Source organism: Octopus bimaculoides, chromosome 4 (genome assembly GCF_001194135.2).
Source record: "Octopus bimaculoides isolate UCB-OBI-ISO-001 chromosome 4, ASM119413v2, whole genome shotgun sequence".
NCBI classification, from domain to species: Eukaryota; Metazoa; Mollusca; class Cephalopoda; order Octopoda; family Octopodidae; genus Octopus; species Octopus bimaculoides.
In genome coordinates, this window is record NC_068984.1 from 135,659,040 (window position 1) to 135,667,836 (window position 8,797).

Consider the following 8,797-nt stretch of genomic DNA (forward strand, 5'->3'; position numbering starts at 1 on the left):
ATATATATATATATATATATATATATACATGAACACACACACACATATATGTATGTATGTAAATGTGGTATGTAATATACACGCATGTGTGTTTTTGTGTGTGCATGTGAATAAAATTATATGTATGTAGTTATGAGTCTTACACGATTAATTCATATGAAGCATTTGGTTTATTTATTTTTCCTTTAGACAAATACTTTCACCATGTTTCTCTGCTTTGAAAGCCTTAAACCATTTTCTGATTACAATTTATGAAAGAATGTAATATTAAAAATGATGCAGCGTATATTCCATATCTACTCGTCAAATAGCACCTGATGTCGCGCACATCTGTTAGTACGGGAGAAATATTCCAAGTGTATTGGCGTGATTCTAATGTAATTTTTAATATTGTAATATTATTTAGCAATTTCGAATGCCAATATGGGCGTTAACATAACATAAATAATAAAAATTAAACGTTTCATGTCAAAGCGCATTTCAGTATAAAAATATTTATAATATTAGGACGCTTCTACACTCTGTCTTATGTGCTACATTCTCAATTATATATATATTTTTTGCTATGTTATTCTTTCATAGTTTACTTTTATGGACATCTGCCATACTGCAGCATCTTCTTGGAGACTTAAAACCTTACAAATCAAACCCAGTACTTAAGGTCCCGGGTTTCTTACGGAGAGTATCTAGTTTAATGGGAGCAATAAGGATTTTGAAGTTGAAGGAGGAACAAAATTGCAACGTACATGTATACACACACAAACACACACTCGCACGCGCACGGAATTTCCCGTGCCACGTGAAAATTTTCTGATTCGTCTGTATTTGATCTACCTTCTTTCCCTAATATATCTGTATACATATAAAGCGGCGAGCTGGCAGAAACGTTAGCACGCCGGCGAATTGATTAACGGCATTTCGTCTGCCGTTACGTTCAGAGTTCAAATTCCACCGAGGTCGACTTTTCCTTTCATCCTTTCGTGGTTGATTTAATAAGTACTAGTTACGCACTGGAGTCGATGTAATCGACATTATCGCTTTGTTTTTGCTTTCTACGTTCAGCCCCCTGTGGGCAATAAAAAACCAAATATATCTGTATATTGTCAACATATCCTTGTTTGTAATTCATTAGAGCATTCCAATAGTCTTGGAATGGATTAACCCATATTATATAAAGTGCTTTGGTAGGTAATTGTGGCAACATGCTTTCATATCCAGTTAACAAAACATGTTCTCGTGGTTTTATGCAACAAACACCTCATGAATTAAATCCTTACCATGAGGATCTTCGAAACGTATTGTCTCCTTTGATATCAATTATCATTTAGACTATAATGCTAAAACGTCATTTTTTTAATAACCGCCGGATTTTAGAATATCATGTATGCCAAAATACAGAAGACAGCAACATGAAGAGGAATTAACTCGTGTAATTAACATACGAATGGTTGAGTCAGTCACAAACAGGCGTAACAAATCATCGGAGAGATTCATCGTGACGCAGAACGCGACAAGTTTGGACTGTTGAAATACAGTTGCTTCTCATTTTTACCAGCTGAGTGGACGACAGCAACTTCAAATGAATTATCTTGACCAAGGACACAACGCTCCGGGATTTGACCTCACAGCCTTACGATCGTGAGCCGAATACGCTAAGCACTAAACCATGGACCTTCTAACAACATTCAACAATTAGGTAAATGTAATACAAATTCCAGGTAAATCCTCATGCGAACAGGTAAATCCAAATATTATTTGGCAACATTATGAGAAATTCAGAGTATTTGACAACAAGAATACGTATAGAGAAAATTTCATCTTTACTATATATACCTTTGTTTTTGACATGCCAGTTATTAGAGTGCGGCTTGAACATATTTAGTCGAATGAATCGACCCCAGGGTCGGTATTAAAACAATGGCATGAAATATATCTGTATTTCAAAATGATTTTTTCTTTAACATAACAAATAACATTTTTATACCTCTCTTCCTTTCCGAAATTGCATTTTTCAAGTACCTGATTACTATCTTTTTAATGCGATATATTTCTTTAGTAAATTATTTTCATTTGGCGTTGCACAGTTCTGCGACTAGTTCGACTCTTTAGCGTTTATTAAGAGCCCTTGGATGTTTCGCCTGAAGCTTTATATTCACTCATTTCTCTTATAAAGCAGATTATAATTTTGTCATAGCATCATGTCTATAATATAAACATAGAATGTGAAAGATGAAACTCATGATGATATTTTACGATACGACTGTAGTGGAAATGACAGAAGAAATATGTTGAAAGTTATACTTTTGTCCGTATAACGGCGTGACTGTGTGATAAAAAAACTCGCCTCTCAACCACGTGTTTCATGGTTCATTCCTACTACCTGGCACTTTCGTCAAGTGTTTTCTATTATAGCCTCGGGCTATAGTAGAAAATATTATGAATATATTCGAGAATAAGAGATTTCTTTTATATACAAACATTACTGACACATTCTCAACACCAATAATTATATCCCAACAATATACTCACGCCAGATAAAAAGACGAATTAACTGTAACGTTATAGCGTAGTAGACTAACTTCAGAAAATATAAGAGTTTTATAACAACAAAAATGAAGATAGAAGACTCTAAAGAAAGAATACAATGTGAAAACATAGTTACACAATATCAAACAATCATTAATATTATATTTATTAAAGAAAAATGTATTGAGAATGTAAGCAGCCAAGACAGATCTAAAACGTGCGAAATACATCAAGTACAAAAAATCGGACACGATAACCCCGCTAGAGTACTGTGAAAAAGAGATCTACTGAATCGGAACAAGAAACACAAATATATGGATGAAAAGGATATCAACTAAAAATGCTTTAAGATGAAGAAATTTTGAAGATGTAAACCGAGAATATCTTAAGGTAGAATTTATCAAAAGAAATAAAATCAATAAACCTTCAATAGAACAACGAAAGTTTCTCATACCTTATGCATAAAACTTGACGAGGAAATATCAATGAAAATAAAATCAACGTATCTTAGACTTACTGATCACTGCCGTATACATCAATGCCACCGGATTAAACTAAATGATAGACAGTGGGTGTTTAGTTAGAATGGAAAACCAGTACTCAGAGAGAATCTTATATATAAGAATATCAAAGCCGAAACATGAAACGGAAAACAAAACCAATAACGATATAGAATAAAGAAAGATCTCTCAATATTAATGATATGAAAAGAAGAAATAATCAAACGACACATCGGTCAATAATCCTAAGCGATAAATACGATAGCAATATCATATTGCGTAGATCAAGTACCCTGTAATTAACCGTCTCCTGAAACAAGTAATGTAAAAATAAGTCCCTAACTATCATTAAAGTAAGTGTTTAAGTATGAAGATATATTTGTATTGTCAATTAAAGTCTAAATGAATTTGAAACACTAGAGAGAAAAACAAGACTATATAATTGTATTTACAATGCGCCCCCTAGCGCTGATTTGAAGAAGAGTATAGTGTATTTACCACGAATACTGTCAGATAAAGGAAAACTAATATAAAATGTACACAACACCAATAGAAAAGAGTTCATTTTCCAATAAGCCAACGAAGTTGAAATAGAAGTTGAAATGATCGGTAACAGTGAAAAGAATTGTGAAACAACATCAGAGTCCTGAAAATAAAATGTTAAAACTTAGCTCAAGATAAGTTGCACACTTACAAAAACAAAAAAAATTATATACATCACTAATACCTAAAGCGAAAGCGGATTCAATCAAAATATAGAATCAAATGTTGTACTGGATGGGAAACTGCAGAACTCAGAGCTAAAACTGAATGAGTTATTTCTATGGCAACGGATCGAAAACTTTTCACCGGGAAGCACCATATTATATAATAAAGCAGAATTCATGAAATAACTTCAGAATATGTGGAAATTTCGAAGAAGCAATTCGCCGCATTGAAATGTGTTATCGAGTCTTAGTACAAATATAATCACTCCCATATTTAACACAGATGAGACAGTAGCACTGCTTCAGGGAATATGAACAAAAGGGTTATATAAAATAAAATGGTTTCACCGAATGAGAAAGGAATTTTACTCTTATATATACTATGCCATGCAGTCCGCTAAATAGCCTGATATTCCTGTCAAAACCAGCAATTAAACTATCTGCCTTCCGATCTAAATATAAACAATTACAATCGATACATTAAGCCAAATAGGGGAAATTTCAAAATATAAATTATTGGAAATATATAGTATGTTTGATCGGTTTTAGTTGATATCCCTTTCATCCATATATTTGTGTTTCTTGTTCCGTTTCAGTTGATCTGTTTTTGACAGTATTCTACCGGGGTTATCGTGTCCGATTTTTTTGTACTTGATGTATTTCGCACGTTTTAGATCTGTCTTGGCTGCTTACATTCTCAATATAATTTTCTTTAATAAAAATATAAATTATTGGAAATATATAGTATGTTTGTTCGGTTTGTTAAATCTTGTTTTAAAGTATGAAAACAAGAAAGCATTATACTCAGTGACAAATTAGGCAAAGGGATAAGCGTATGAAAACCTGTGCTAAAACTGCTGCCTTAGATATTCTTACAGATAAATGGCCAAAAAAAACCCTCTCAATGACAAATACCCAAAGAGAGCTAATAATGCCCTTATCCATCAATAGTTAGTGTCTTCTGGCTTAAAATCAGTAACAGAAGGGTTTATCATAGCAGCGCAAGTTCAATGCCTACCTACAAGAGGCTACCAGGCCAACATATTAAAGAACAGCAATTGCCCAATATGCCGTGTATGTAAACAACACAATGAAACCATTGATTATGTTGTCTCCATTTGCAGTCCTCTTGCGCCTACACAGTATCTCAACAATATAGTCACTGGGTAGTTTGCAAAAAACCTGGATCTGCCCCATGATAAAAACTGATGGGAACACAGGTCGCCTCCAGTGCTTGAAAATGATCACATCTCCCTCCTCTGGAACGTCACCGTGCAAAATGACAGATAGATAGATGAGAATAAGCCAGATATTATATTGAAAGATTTCAAAGATCATACCACCTTATTGATATGACTGTCCCAATCGATATAAACGTATCTACCAAAAACTGAACATGTATAGAGATCTTAATATAGAACATGACAAAATGTGGAACTTCAAGACTAAAACAGTACATGTTGTCATAGGTAATTCCTGTCTATCACAGATGCCAGGAAATCACAAAATGGCAGAAATTCAAAAGATAGTGCTCATGGGAACTGCCCATATCGTACGTAAAATACTGTCCATGCGATCTCAAATTTAAAAACAAACTTATCATTTTCTTATGTTTTCTTAAATATTCTCTATATGTGCGAAATCAAATATATGATATATTTTGCATAATAACAGCTTGAACATCTAACTTGTTGTTTCTTGAGGTCTCTGGGTGAGACTTGGAGTCAACTTGTAAAAATACAAAGCAAACGTCACATATATAATAATAATAATAATAATAATAATAATAATAATAATAATAATAATAATAATAATAATAATGATGATTTTTGACATGACACCCCTTTGTTGTTCTTCTTATGTTGATTGTAAAGATGCTAAGTCAAAGCGAAATTATTTGAGACAGTAATGGAAGTGAAGTAGTCGTATGCTGTCAACTTAATGTGATTAGACCTAGGAAGCTGCACCGCTTCCTGTCGGCTTTGACACATTTCCTGTGTCCTTATGTTTACAAGCGGGGGACAAGCACCTCCAGCCAGCTAAGACTTCATTAACAACGAAGACGATGACTTTGATGGTTTGTTTATTTAACTCTGAGGTATCGCATGAAGAGACATTAAAAACAGGCTGAGGACGATAGTCTCTGATAAAAAAAACCTATACCTTTTATACGAATGATATTAATAAATCAATAATAGAAGATTCAGTCTCATGAATTATTGATCAAAGAACTCTATATATGCAAGGACATCTCGATAAAAAAAAACGAAGCATTTGTCCCTTCTAAAATATATTTCTCCACCATCTGTATCATTTAGTGTATTGTTATCGTCTGTATCCATTTTCGCTACAGTCGCCCACCTTTTGCCAAATTTAGAGAGAAGTTTGAAAAACTCTATGTGGATTTAATCAAACAGGAATGTATCTATCCTCAATACATTGAGTTTTGTTCACGAAGATATGCTCATATAATTGGAGTCAATAGAAAACGGTCTCTTCATTCCATTTAAATTAGGAAGGTTGGGTGATCCTCAAGATGGAATCGTTCGACCCGTTCTACTCACAGCAACAAATTTTCGATAAACCTCCAACTGTCAGTAATGCCTGCCACGCAGTCGGAGAGTTCACAAAAGTGTTTAGTTGATTAAACTACTCCAGTATTATACTGGTATTTATTTTTATCAACCCAAGAAGAATGAAGCAGAAAGTTGACTTCATCGGAAACCATAATAAACTACTCAAATAATTCCTAGTGTTCCATATACTTTTTAATGAATGTGTACATATAGATTGGAAGAAAGAGGATTTATATTTTGTTGAAGGAAATTTCATGACAATATGCATTAGTCTACACAAGAATCTCGACATAATCAATATCGCCATATTGTCTTCTCAAAAAGTTTTGTATGAAAAGGAAACCCGCATATTATGTTTGATAAGCAAGGTTGTTGATTTCAGACTATTTCTTGAGTTTAAAATTGTGTGAATAACAATATGGATACTTTTGAATTGAATTTACTGAAAACTTCGTCGAATATTATCCAGCAGTGAGAAATATTCAGGTTTGTCAAATTGAATATGGCTGCTTATTGATTTCTAATATAACCATGCGAGTTGAACCAAAAATGGTTTCTCTTTTCCTTTGGTACTATCACCATTGTAACATAATTTATTCTCTCTCGGAATGAGATAAATTATTCAGAAGTGTGCGGTTTCCTATCTATTTATTATTCTTTTTTTGCTTTTTTTGGTTTGTGTCTTTTTCATTCATTGGTTTTTCACTTTTAACTTTAGAAATGCCACATCTTTGAATGCCTTTTGCTTTTAACATAGAAAACAATAAAACAATAATATTTAATGTGAATCTTTATTGTATAACCAATTTTATGAATAGAACTTAATGCTATGTTATTTTTATTTTCGTTCTTGAGGAGTCTGAGTTCCATAGAGAAGTATTGTTGTTTCATTTATGCTTTCAAACAAAAACTAAATAGATAAAAATTGCTAGTGTTTGCCATTTGATAGTGGAGTTATGACAGATATTATTAAAAATACACTAAACAACTTTTAAAATTAAATTTCAGATAGTAAGAGACGCATTATTGTTTGTTAAGCCTTGCCAAATAGTTTGCAACTTAAATATTTAGATTCTGCAACATAAACGTTGAAAAGGTATTTGATAGTAGAACACATACACTCACACACGTATTAGTTTTGTCTAGTAACACAATGGAAATGTTCATGAATAGCACCTTAAAACATCTTCTGTTATTCTATATATCATTTAACGATTATATTCGTCTGTATATGCGTAAGTACAAGGAACATTCTAGAATGTTTAAGACATTTTTTAGGAGAGACATTAATTTCCAAGTACAAAATTCTAATCTCATTCAAAGTAAGATTCTCTGACTTCAATGCACTTGCTGCAGCGCTCTTCCCACTCCGTGAAGGACACATGGAAGCCTTCCAATGTGGACGTAGCATGCTCCTTGTCACATCTTCTTTTTCTGAATGCATGAAAGCCTATTGCCTCCAAAGTACTCCTTCAGCTTGTAGGACAACCAAAAGTCAGAGTTAACAAGGTCTGCATTGCAAGGAGAGTGAGGGACAGTTTTGATAGCCGTTTCTCTAAAGCAGTTGATTACAGGATGAAAATTGTGAACTGGCTCATTGTTCACAAGCAGGTGACCTTGGACCTGGATTCGAGTAGAATGAACTCTGTTCTTTTGCGACGATATCTCTTCATAAACCCCCTCGAAACCCACACAAAGTAGTCTTTGTTGATTTCCTGGCCAACACCAACACTATAGAAGTAAATGATGTCTTTGCTGTAGAAAAAGGGGATCATCATGACATTTGTGGTGGACTTTGCATGGCCCTCTTGAGTCTCGATGAACCAGAATGATTCCTTGAAACACTATCTTTTAGTCTCTGGATCATAACAGTAGATCGAACCTTTGTCACATATCATCACACTCACACATACTCTTGAAGTGGAGTTAATGAGCGCTAATGTCCCTACGGTCAGAAACGCGTCATTCCTTCTTCCCTCACAGAGCACGCTGGAATCAAACTTTGCATGCATTTTGCACATGTTCAAATCTTCACGAATAATTCTGTATACAGTTGTCAATCAAACGCTAACTAGTAGCCTTAGTGTTATTGTAGAAAGTCAACAGTCATCATTCGCAAATTTGACAATTGTCTCCGCCAGCTCTGTGTTCTGACGCTTCTTTCCCCTCCTTCATTTCTCATTGTTTCTCCATCTCCACTCCACCGCCTTTCAACCGCCTATTGTAGGGAAAAGCAGATGGTCGGCTCATACACACTAATCCACAATCAGTCTGGAGCGTTTCATTAGTTTCAGTAGCGTTTTTTACCGAGCTTAATACAAACTTCATTGCACAGCGAGATTCCAAATTGCTTTACATCCCAACTGTTTTATGTAAACTAGTCAGCTGTGAGAAGCATTTTTTAAGGATATTTCAAAGGGATAGCTACAGCCGTGTCATTCAGTCTGGAATTAGAAAACAATTAGAAAAAAAACTGCCATTCATATAT